Source organism: Schistocerca serialis, chromosome 5, assembly GCF_023864345.2.
Source record: "Schistocerca serialis cubense isolate TAMUIC-IGC-003099 chromosome 5, iqSchSeri2.2, whole genome shotgun sequence".
NCBI classification, from domain to species: Eukaryota; Metazoa; Arthropoda; class Insecta; order Orthoptera; family Acrididae; genus Schistocerca; species Schistocerca serialis.
This window is the reverse complement of record NC_064642.1, coordinates 513,544,989-513,557,968: the sequence shown is the minus strand read 5'-3', so window position 1 is coordinate 513,557,968 and position 12,980 is coordinate 513,544,989.

Below are 12,980 nucleotides of genomic sequence, written 5' to 3'. Positions count from 1 at the left end.
CATGATTTGTTTGGATTTTTTGACCAGTTTCTTGGAGTTAAACTGTCATACAATGAACATTATGCAATACATGAAAATGTTTGATGCCACAGTAAAAGAGGTTAGGTTGGTTTGCATCCAACACATGTTTGTTGCTAATAATACTAATTAATTTCATTTCCGCTCTGGCTTACACAATAATAATACAGGATAGAAAAATGATTTCAACACAGATGTTGCCTCTTTGTCTAGGGTTCAGATTGGGATTCAACATTACTATGCATCAATACCTGGTTTCAGAGTAAGGGCTGTAGTGCAAATTTCTTCTCCTGTCATCACTGATTACCCTCAGTGTTCGGTAACATGACAAATGACACAAAATTTCTCTGAAAAAAAATCATGTTAATGATTTTTAGGTATACATTTGGTTCTAAATATAACCCAGTCTTCAGAAATCTCACCTTCTGTAGCGTTAACAGTTAGTGATTGTAAATATGTTTTAACAATTAATGACTGACTTGCAGAATGTATGTTAGATAAGGCAGAGAGCCAGCTTCTTTTGCTGAATTCCTTCACCTTCTCACAAAATTTCTCTCGATGATCCCATACTGCTCTCTGCATTTCATCCTACAACAGAATTATCATTTGAGAGAAGAACATGTTTGTGGATTTATAAATTGAATCAGTTATCTGAAATGCACAAGAAAATGTTGGTGGTTGCAGAAGAACTCACCAAACTACTTTCTTCCTTTTGGAGATTTTTTTCTTTCTCAGAACACATTTCCTTCAGTAGTGACTCTTTCTGTTGTAACATTTCCAGTTCACATTTCTTCTGGCTTATTTCATTTAGGAGATCATTTTGACAATTCTTAAGCTCTTTTATTTTCATCGAAAGTAGTTCTGTGTCTTGCTTAACTTTTCTTGTTTCTTTCTCAACTGAAAATGGCACACAAGCAGATACAGTTATTGTTTTAAGAATGACAAAAATCAGTTTTTGTTGTAACACATTATTTCAGCTTTCCCTGTAAGGTATCTCAGTGACACACATAAAGAACACAAAGCAGTAACTGAAAAGAGAGCCTCTGTTGTTACATAGGCAGTGTGACGCTATCAGAAAAGAGCACCTGGACCACAGACATAAGAGGTTAGAATCTCACTTTTGCACACAACAGGGCTCTAACCTATAACCCTTCAGTTAGATGTAACTGGTTTATTAAACACACCTAACTAGAGCAATGTTTGATGTGGGGGACATTTGTAGTCTTTCTAGTGCTAAATGAAGCTAGAATCTCATGTACAATGAACAACGAACTGCCTGTGTTTCACTATATCATATAATATTTATATCAAAGATACATAATTAACTCAGCATTCTAAAAACTGCATATTAAAGCACTGTGATATGAAAAATGTGATGTTAGTTGTGCTCCACACATTACATTCACAATAAACATTATGATGTGGACTGTGTTAACTAAAAAAAAAAAAAAAACACATACTTCAGTTAAATTAAACAAGTAAAAAAGATGAAAACATATTTATATGGCTCCATGTTGGTCAGTTACAGCCTTTTTTTCTTTAAAAAATATAATTGTATTCTAACAAATGCTGCTGTATTGTCTATTTTATTTATCGAATATTTTGTGGTGTCACCGGCAGACACCACACTTGCTAGGTGGTAGCCTTTAAATCGGCCGCGGTCCGCTAGTATATGTCGGACCCAAGTGTCGCCACCATCAGTGATTGCAGACCGAGCGCCGCCACACGGCAGGTCTAGAGAGACGTCCTAGCACTCGCCCCAGTTGTACAGCCGACTTTGCTAGCGATGGTTCACTGACAAATTACGCTCTCATTTGCCGAGACGATAGTTAGCATAGCCTTCAGCTACGTCATTTGCTATGACCTAGCAAGGCGCCATTATCCTTTGCTATTTATATTGTGATGCATGTACCGTCAGACCGATGTTCACCAATTATGGATTAAAGTTAAGTATTCCAGAAGCTATGTACTTTTCTTGATAGTATAATTACTTTACCTGTTCCAGACCTCACGCCAGCCTGTGTGAGCTTAAACGCGTGCCTTTTGGTCTCCTCTCATTGTGGGTTGGCGCTCTGGCCAATCCACAACAATTGACACCGAGGATTTTGTGTTCGTTTTGCTCTGGACCTGATTTACTTATGCCATGGCTTGGCCACAATCTCCAGATGTACTGTCCGAATTTTATCGCTTACAGAATCAGCAGACGCAGGCCTTGCTGGATGCCCTTGGACAGCTCGTCCAGGGTCAACGTGCAATGCAAAATGATGTGGCAGCCGCCGCTCCACCGCTGCCGCAGCCACAACATGCAGTTGCACCACCTTTTCGTCCTTTTGATGCTGCACTGGAAAGCTGGACGGAGTGGTCACGCCAATTTGGATTCCATCTCGCCGCCTACAGAAGTCAAGGTAATGAGCGGCAGCCTTATCTCCTTTTGTCCGTCGGCGTCCAGACGTACCGTGTGATAGTGAAATTATTTCCCCGATGCGATGTAGCAACTCTGTCCTACGACGAAATTTTGTCTGCATTAAATGCATATTTCAAAGAATCAGTCAATGTAGTTGCAAAAAGGTATACCTTCCTTCGTACAAAATGTACGCCCGGTCAAACTAATCGGGAGTGGGTTGCAACTTTGCAAGGCCTTACTAGGGATTGTGCTTTTGAGTGTCAATGTGGACTCCCTTATTCAGATACTATGGTACGTGATGCAATTGCACAGAACGTTTCTGATGTTCGTATAAGGGAACAGATTTTGAAACTAGTCAATCCATCCCTTCAACAAGTGATGGACATATTGGATCGACAGCACACACTTGACTTTGCTCAGGAATCATTTGAAACTTCACCGGCCGTGTGTCACGTTAACCAGCCCACCGGGCGCGCTGCACGGAACAGTAAACAGCCCTCGCACCCGTCCGCCCAGCTGCCGCCAAGCTCTCCACCACGTGTGCCACGCAAGCAAGCAAATGCAGTGCTAAAATCATGCCCGCGGTGTGCTACTAGACATTCGCGTGAGAATTGCCCGTCACGCCAAGCTATTTGCTTTTTCTGTAATAAAAAAGGCCATGTTCAAAGTGTTTGCCAGAAAAAGCTCCGAACGGACACTCACAACCATTCCAGGCCCTTTGCTTCGCGCCAGAATTGGAATCGAACCAAGAATACTCAGGCTCGTGAAACTTCGCCCATGGACATTCATGTAGTTCATTCCACTCCGTCCAGTGCCACTCTCTCTAACAGTGACAGTGTTTGTCCCACAAATAGTGTGCGTCGGCATCGACAGAAATCCCGTCACGTCGCAAGTGATTCTGTACCAGTGTCAGTTCACGTTGCATGAGACAGTCGCTCTTGTCGTCAGCAGGACAATAAACTTTTTGTAGACTTGGACCTTAACGGCAAAGTGATACCATTCCAGCTCAATACCGGAGCTGCAGTTTCACTGATCAATCACGACATGTACAAACAGCTGGGCACACCCCGTTGCGTGCCGCCAATGTTAAGTTAAGTAGTTATTCAGGACAAGCGATCCCTGTGTTAGGACAGTGCAGCCTTCTTGCAACATACAAAGGACAGACAAAACTTGTGTCATTTTACGTGCTTCGTTCTTCTTCTGCAGTGAACTTGTTTGGTTTAGATTTATTTCAGTTGTTTAACTTGTCTATAGTCTATCAGGTCCTACCAGTGAACCAGACTGTGCCTTCTGACAGTGTTTCTCGTCTATGTGAAGAGTTTGCAGACATTTTTGCACCGGGCCTTGGTTGCGCTAAGAACTATAAAGCACAATTGGAACTGAAAGTCAACGCGCAGCCGAAATTTTTCAGAGCGCGCAATGTTCCCCACGCATTGCGTGATGAGGTCGCAAGAACATTACACGATTTGGAATCACAAGGTGTAATTGAACGTGTGCAGGCTTCTCTCTGGGCATCACCCTTAGTAATTTTGCCAAAACCTTCCGGAAAATTGAGACTTTGTGTGGACTTCAAGGCAACAGTGAATCCACAACTAGTGATTGCAACTTTTCCTTTACCCCGCCCGGAAGATCTTTTTGACAAACTGTGCCGGGGTAAATATTTTTCGAAGTTGGGCCTAGCAGATGCGTACTTACAAATACCGGTGGACGAAGATTCCCAGCGCATTTTGGTGGTTAACACGCATCTTGGTTTGTATCGATTCAACAGACTGCCATTCGGGTGTGCATCCACCCCTGCATTGTTTCAGCAATATCTGCAAACTGTTTGTGCGTCGGTCCCTACTGCAGTAAACTATCTGGATGATATTGTGATCTCCGGAAAGACGGAAGAAGAACATTTTGCCAATCTCCGAACTTTATTTCAGGTCTTGCGCCAAAATGGTCTTCGCTTGCGGAAGGACAAATGTGTGTTTTTTGTTCGTGACTTACCCTACCTGGGACATGTAATCAATGCCCAAGGCATACATCCCAGTCCCGAGCAAATCCGTGCCATACAAGACTTGCCTTCGCCGCAGAATTTGAAGCAGCTACAGAGTGTGCTGGGAAAAATCAATTATTATCATCGCTATGTGCGCCACGCCTCTTCCATTTCAGCTCCGCTTCATCGCTTACGCCGTAAAGGTGTTCCGTTCGTCTGGACGACGGAATGCGAACGCGCCTTTCGCCAGTTGAAATCGGCGTTGCTTTCCACTACTTGCCTTACGCCATTCGATCCCCAGAAGCCCCTTTTGTTGATGGTAGATGCATCGGATTTCGGGATTGGTGCTGTGCTTGCGCACAAAGATGGATCGCATGATCGCCCTATTGCCTTTGCGTCCAAATTGCTCTCGTCTGCACAAAGAAATTATTCACAGATCGAGAAAGAAGCTTTGGCTCTCGTGTTTGGTGTTACTAAGTTTCATGATTTCGTCACAGACCACAAACCTTTGACATCGCTTTTTCGTCCGAACAAGCCTGTACCTCCACGTACAGCGGAGAAATTCATTCGCTGGTCTATTTTCCTCTTGCAGTACCGCTACGATATCTTGTATCGGTCCACTGTTAAGCACGGAAACGCCGATGTGTAATCCCGTTTGCCTGTTGCTGAGGATACAGCATTCGATTCTTCCGAACTTGCTTGCATGCTCATTGATGCGGAAACCGGTGACGTGGTCGAATCGTTTCCGATTGATTTTCGTCGTGTAGCTACAGCCGCAGCTGCTGACCCTGTCCTTGCTACCGTTCTGCGTTTCGTTGCTACTCAATGGCCCTTGTCAAAGTCGCGGATCAAGGATCCGTTGGTTCGCCGATTTTTTGCTCACAAGGAGAGACTTTTTGTTCGACGTGGTGTTTTGCTGTTGCGTTCTGATAATGATCAGTCCAGGGTGGTGGTCCCACGTTCGTTACAGTCCTCTGTCTTACGGCTTCTCCACCAAGGACATTGGGGTATAGTGCGAACGAAACAACTTGCTTGTCAGCACTGTACGTGGTTCGGAATCGATGCTGCCATTACGAATATGTCCTCTTCTTGCATGGCGTGTGCCAAATAACAATCTGCACCACCACGGAAATTCTTTGCATGGCCAAAAGCCACTTCCCCTTGGCAACGCTTACACATCGATTTTGCTGGTCTATTCTGGAATGCTCGATGGTTGGTTGTGGTAGATTCATTCAGTAATTTTCCTTTTGTTGTCCGGATGTCTTCCACGACGTCATCTGCAACCATCCAAGCGTTATCCGCTATCTTTTGCATTGAAGGTCTTCCACAGACTATTTTGTTTCTGACAATGGCCCACAATTCATGTCCACAGAATTTCAGTCATTCTGCAAGGCCAATGGTATTCAACATCTGACGTCCACGCCGTTTTCGCCACAGTCCAACGGTGCCGCTGAACGATTGGTCCGGACTTTCAAGTCCCAGATGTTGAAGTAGAAAGAGTCGCATTCTCGGGAGGGCGCGTTATTGCTCTTTTTGTCCTCGTATCGCTCTCAGCCTCGAGATGGTCGCTCGCCGGCTGAGTTGCTTCACGGTCGCCCTCATCGAACCTTTATGTCTTTGCTACATCCACTGCGTCAGGTTCCTGTGCAGCGGCAGACACCTGTTTTTTCCCCAGGCGACGTTGTCTACTATCTTCACTATCGAGGTTCACGGGTTGGCTCGAAGGGCGCATTCTTCGCTGCCTCGGCCGCGCCATGTATCTGGTTTTTGGGGCCTCTGGTGACGTGCGTCGGCATCTCAATCAGCTGCGCCTCTGTCGTCACACGGGTTCTGCCGCTCCCCATCTGCTTTCAGCGACGGTGCCGTCCGGTCAGCGCCCTGGGGACCCATCTACTCGCTCGCCTCATCCCCAGGTGTTACTGACGATGCCTTCCCTTTTGCCCCATGGCGACGCGCTGCCTCCGCCGCCTGTTCTCCCGCCGGCGACGCCCGCAGTGGACGCGTCGCTGCAACCGCCTGGCGCCTCCCTGGGTCACGCACCGCCGATCGCTTCCCGTGACCAGCTGTCCTCCGACATGGAACTCTTGCCCGCTCTGGACCACATGGCGTCTTTGCCCGTCGGGTGCCCCGACCCGATGGAGGTTGACCCTTCGGCCCCTCCTGTCTCTCTATGGGCGCATACACCGCATGTTGGTGTGCACCCTGGAGTAGGTTTTCAGGCGTTTCCTAGCTCCCCTCGGACCGAATGGCCGGGTGCGGGTGGCACAGCCTCACCTGTTGTTAGGCTCCCCACCTCGTCGCATATGTCAGCATGGGGTCCTCCCCACAGCGGTCGGAAGCCTTATAACACAACCGTACGCCGATTTGCGGGGGAGGAATGTGGTGTCACCGCCAGACACCACACTTGCTAGGTGGCAGCCTTTAAATCGGCCGCGGTCCGCTAGTATATGTCAGACCCGCGTGTCGCCACTATCAGTGATTGCAGACCGAGCGCCGCCACACGGCAGGTCTAGAGAGACGTCCTAGCACTCGCCCCAGTTGTACAGCCGACTTTGCTAGCGATGGTTCACTGACAAATTACGCTCTCCTTTGCCAAGATGATAGTTAGCATAGCCTTCAGCTACGTCATTTGTTATGACCTAGCAAGGCGCCATTATCTTTTGCTATTTATATTGTGATGCATGTACCGTCAGACCGATGTTCACCAATTATGGATTAAAGTTAAGTATTCCAGAAGCTACGTACTTTTCTTGATAGTATAATTACTTTACCTGTTCCAGACCTCACGCCAGCCTGCATGAGCTTAAACGCGTGCCTTTCGGTCTCCTCTCATTGTGGGTTGGCGCTCTGGCCAATCCACAACATATTTAACATATGCAGAAGGTTTCCTCAAACAGGTTGTCATTATCATAAATACACACTTTTACTTCTGTACTGAAGCTTACAAGAGGAAAAAAATGTAGCCTTGTAAGCTTCTCTGCAAAAGTGAAACTTCATAAGTATTTATTATAATGATAACTTGTTTGGTAAAACCTTCTGTTTATTATAACTTACATGTATTCTGTGTGAATATATAACATTTTTAAATACGCTGAAGATTCAAACATTCACCTATGGTACAGGAGAAATAGTGAAGGAATACTAAAAACTAAATTCCTTTCCGAACAGGCCTTGGAAGGCTCAATGGTACTGACTGGCCGCCATGTCATCCTCAGCCCACAGGCAGATATGGAAGGCCATGTAGTCAGCACACTGCTCTCCCAGCCATATGCCAGTTTACAAGACCACAGCCGCTACTTCTCAATCAAGTAGCTCTTCGGTTTGCATCACAAGGGCTGAGTGCACCCCACTTGCCAACAGTGCTCGGCAGACCAGGTGGTCACTCATCCAAGTGCCAGCCCTGCTGGACAACGCTTAACTTCAGTGATCTGATGGGAACCGGTGTGAAGGAATACTGGTAACATATTTATCTACATTTGAAAACATTTCTGCTATCAGTTAGACATTTACTTCAATTGATAGATTGCCAATGATTTTTTTCTTTTTTTTGTGAATATCTCAGCTATTCTCACATTCTGTTGGATTATTCATACTAAAATTTGTTTGTGAATAAATGTAGTTGAGACTGTGGTTAATGTTTACAGTTACTTAGAGAGATACTTGAGAGATGTACATGTGCGAACTCCACATATTGAGAAAATAAAGCTAATTACAATACACCCAAGTGTTTATGCAGTTTTGTTATATCTAGCCCTATGCATTATTGATCTTTGACAACTGTCATACTTTTGTGATGTTTGAAAGAAATGTTTCACTTTAATGCAGCATTTGATGTTTGATTAGCACAAACAAAACTGTGACCATTTGTGTTACCCTTCACTGTATGCTTTCCATTTTCCCTGTTAGTCCTATTTGATATGGGTCTCACACACTTGGGCAATATTCTAAAACTGGCTGCACAAATGATTTCTAAGCAATTTCTTTTGCAGACTCATTGCATTTCCCTAGTAATCTGTCAATAGACCAAAGTCAACAAACTGCTTTATCTATGACTGAGCCTATGTGATCATTCTATTACATATTCCTACATGGTGTTGCACCCAGGTATTTGCATGAGTTCACTGATTCCAACTTTGCCTCATTTTTTTTTTTTTTTTTTTTTTTTTTGAATGTGCACAATTTTTATATTTTTGAACATTTAAAGCAAGTTGCCATCCTTTGCACCACTTTGAAACCTATAATGCGAGAAGTCAGATTACTATGAATATTGTCTGCAATGTTATTGAAATACAACATGGACAGCAAGAGTCTGAACACACTTCCCTGTGGCACACCCAAAGCTACTTTTGCATATGTTACTGACTCTCCATCCAGGATAACATGTATTGTATTGTATTGTATATTTATTGGTCCTGTGAATCATACACTGTACAGGGGTACATAATGATATAGGACAAGTCAAATAGTTTGCAATAAAGTTTAATAGAAAAAAAGCTGTTGTACGGTTTTCAGTATATAGCAATATAACTCTAACATATTGTAATAACATTTCACAAATAAATTTTATATGCACACATGTCATACTTTTGGCCTTGATTATACAGACACACACATATATGTAATAGACAACATATAATGCACAGATAAATCTATTGTACACATTTCTTATTTTGGCCTTAATTGTATAAACTATTTAAATTTTTCACATATTTACATTGTAGATAAAAATTCATCATCACTATAGTAACAATTCTGTAGCAAGTAGTCACTCACTGCAGTTTTGAATTTATGCATGCGAGTTATTACCTTAATTTCTTTAGGTAGTTTGTTATACAGTTTTTTTCCTGCTTGCAAGGGTCCTTTTTGTTTTAGTGTTGTATGTGAAAACTGCATATGTAGATCTTGATTATTTCTTGTGTTGTATGAATGGATATTTTGGTTTTTTGGAGCAACTTGTTATTTTCATCTACGATTTTCCTTATAAATACTATTGTTTCTAGGATATATAGGCATGGTAATGGAAGAATATGTAGCTTTTTAAATGAGGGTTCGCATGAAGATCGAGGTGCTAAGCCTTCCATGGCTCTTATAATTTTTTTTTGTGCAATAAAACAGCTTTTGCTGGGTGGTGAATTTCCCCAGCAAATTAAAACATATCTTAGTAATGATTCTGCTTGGGCATAGTACACATTTTTTATGGCTTGCATAGACGTGCATCCAGCAAGAATTTTTATACTATAACAAATGGTATTTAATTTACTACATAGGTGTTGTGTGTGTTTCTGCCATCTTAGGTCATCTTGGATCCAAACTCCCAAAAATTGGGTGCTATTTACAATTTCAAGTCTTTTGCCTAACAGTTCTATGGTTGCAGTTAAAGGCTGTTTATTCTGCACTGTGTGTAGATGCATAGTGTTTGTTTTATGTGTGTTTATTATTAAGTTGTTCATTGCGAGCCATTTTGATACATGTGTAGTGCTCTTTTTTATTTCATTTTGGAGCTCTTCTTGGGTCTTTCCTTTGATAAGTATATTTGTATCATCGGCATATTTAATGTACTTATAGTTAGGGCTGGATGGTTCCAGATCATTTACAAACAGCAAGAACAGGATTCGTCCCAGTACGGAACCCTGCGGCACACCATATTTAACACACTGTTTTTCTGGTTGATAGGAAGTTTAATTTTTTCCTTATTTGTACAAGACTTCAACTATTTGGTGTCTGTTTTGTAGATATGACTTTACCCAGTCATAGGCTGGGCCTCTGACGCAAACATTTTCTAGCTTTCTAAGCAAAAGACCATGGTTAATGATGTCAAATGCTTTTGAAAGATCTAGGAATATTGCTGCTATGTGTTCTTTTTTATCTAATGCATTTAAAGCTTCATTTAAGAAATCAATAATAGATGTCTCAGTGGATTTACATTTTCGGAAACCATGCTGTGTAGCTGAGAAAAGTTTATTTTTTTCAATGAAATCTACGAGACTTTTATAAAAGATTTTTTCAATTATTTTAGAAAAAACAGATAGTAGAGAGACTGGCCTATAATTTGTTATATCTGTTTTTTCACGCTTTTTGAACAATGGCTTCACTTTAGCTATTTTTAGCCTTTGTGGAAAGATTCCCTGAGAAAGTGAACTATTGCGTATGTCTACCATGGGCTTAACTACTAAGGGTGCACATTTTTTAATGATATGGTCTGGTATGTTGTCAGTACCAGAGGAAAATTTTGATTTTTGCTCCCCTATTGTTTTTAGCATTTCCTGTTTATCTGTTGGGTGTAGGAAGAGAGACTTGTTACTAGGGATAGTTTTAATCTGATTTGCAGTGACAGCATTTTGAAAGTTTTGCTTCACCAGAATCTCAGCTGCCTCAGAGAAATATGAGTTAAAATTATTTGCCATCTGCTGGGGACCAGATATTACAGAAGTATTTTCATTCAGTTTGATATTATGGTATTCTCTCCATTTTACTCCTGTTTCATGCCTTACCATCTCCCATATGGCTTTCATTTTATTTTGTGCATTTGCTATGAAGGAACTATTTGCCATTTTTATGCTTCTTTTATGACTTTAGTTAAAATCATTTTGTAATTCTTAAAATAGGAATCAAATTCTGGGGATGTGGTGTGCTGTCTAGATATTTTATGAAGTAGTTTCTTTTTCTTCACAGATATTTGTATCCCTGTTGTGACCCATTTTATTTTCAGATCCTTTTTTGTGACTGTCTTTTTATGGAGTGGAAAGCAAAGTTCAAAATAGTAGGTAAAACTATTTAGGAATTTATTGAACTTATCATTTGTACTTTCACATTCATAGATGTCTTCCCAAGTTTCTTTACACGGATAGTTAAGGAAATGTTGTATATTCTGGTCATTATACTTCCTAGATGTAGTAGTTAGACATTCAGTTGAACTCAGCAGTTTTCCTAATCTTATACTAATTTCTTGGGCTGTGTGGTCCCCAAAGCCTGTATTGTGGGTTTTTGTTGTATATTTCAAGGGCACATTTGTAAATATTTGATCAAGGATTGTGGCGGAGGTTTTTGTGATGTGTGTTGGCATTTCTATAGCAGCCTTTAAATTGAAAGTTGCTAAGAGGTTCAGTAAAGCAGTTTTTTGATTAGACTCACTTGCAAAGTCAATGTTGAAATCCCCACATATAATTAGTTTTCTATTTTTTGTGTAGTCTTGTGTAAGATATTTTCAAGGTTCCTTAACATAATGTTAATATTGCCAGTTGGCGCCCTGTATGGACAAATTATAGCAATTTTTTCGTCGGTGATTTCAATTCCATTTACCTCAACATCTTTCTCTATGGATAATTTTTCTACATACGGCATACATTTAAAATTTATGCTATTTTTAACATAAATGCAACTACCACCATGTTTATACAATTTACGAAAAAAATAACTACCCAATACAAAATTTGGAATGCATAGCATATGAAGTTTCTCTTTGTCAAGCCAATGTTCAGTAAAACATAATACAGAAGTGTTTTTCATGTCACTTTCCAACAAAATTTGAAATTCGTTTATTTTGTTGGATAGGGATTGTACATTTTGAAGAAATACCATCAGGTTTGGAGTTAAACACGAGTTTTGAAAATTACTATCCTTAGTACTTATATTTATATTGGAATTTCTGCCTGGAAGATATTTTTTTATTTTCAATTTTCACTTTTGAATTTTCACCCCCTCCACACTGTATCAGTTTCCCTTGTTCTTGATGATTTTACAGATGTCTGTAACCATTTCACTGAAATTCATTGAGCCTAGTCTGTTTAAATGCACGCCATCCTTTCCCAAACATTTGTCACTTAAAAATTTGTTGTGGTCAACGAATATTGTCCCGAGTTTGTGGCACTGTTCCCTGATAGCACTGTTTATGTTACTTATATAAGAACTGCTTACTGACCTTCTGTGCAGAATTCCACTTATAACCAGTCTTGAGTTTGTGTACAATGCTTTGGCTGAAAGAATGATCGTATTGAATTCGTCCCAGAATGAATAAAAACACCTTCGTAATTGCTCTTTGGATTGTTTCCATTTTTAGTTGTAGACTGTTTTGCACTTAAGAGATTTTTAAAATGTTTGTTGAGCTGATGAGGTCGGATACCAGGGCGAACATCTATTTCACAGTTTGGTGAAACTACATTTTTTAATATAGAATCGCCAATAACAAAGAACTCCTTTTCGTTACTCTGCTTTTGTGAAGCAATTTCACGTTTCACCCTTTTATTATTTGCCACTGTTTTCCAGCTGTATTCACTTACAGATTTTCCACAGTTTAAAAACCCTGCGTCTTTTTCGATTGTATTTTGCCCATGATAATTTTCACTGTTCCTTTCCACACTAGGCACAGGATTCATAGCTTGCACACTAGAATTTTCACAGTTTTTTTCCGTGTTTGCTGTCTGTATCCTTCCTGCTACCCAACCTACTCAAAAATTTTGTTCGATACTCCATAAGTTCATACTTTTGATGATAAGCATAGAAGTAGTACTAAGTCAAATGCTTTTCAGAAATCAATAAATACTGTTTATCTGCCTGACTGCCTTGATCCAAAGCCTCCAAGTT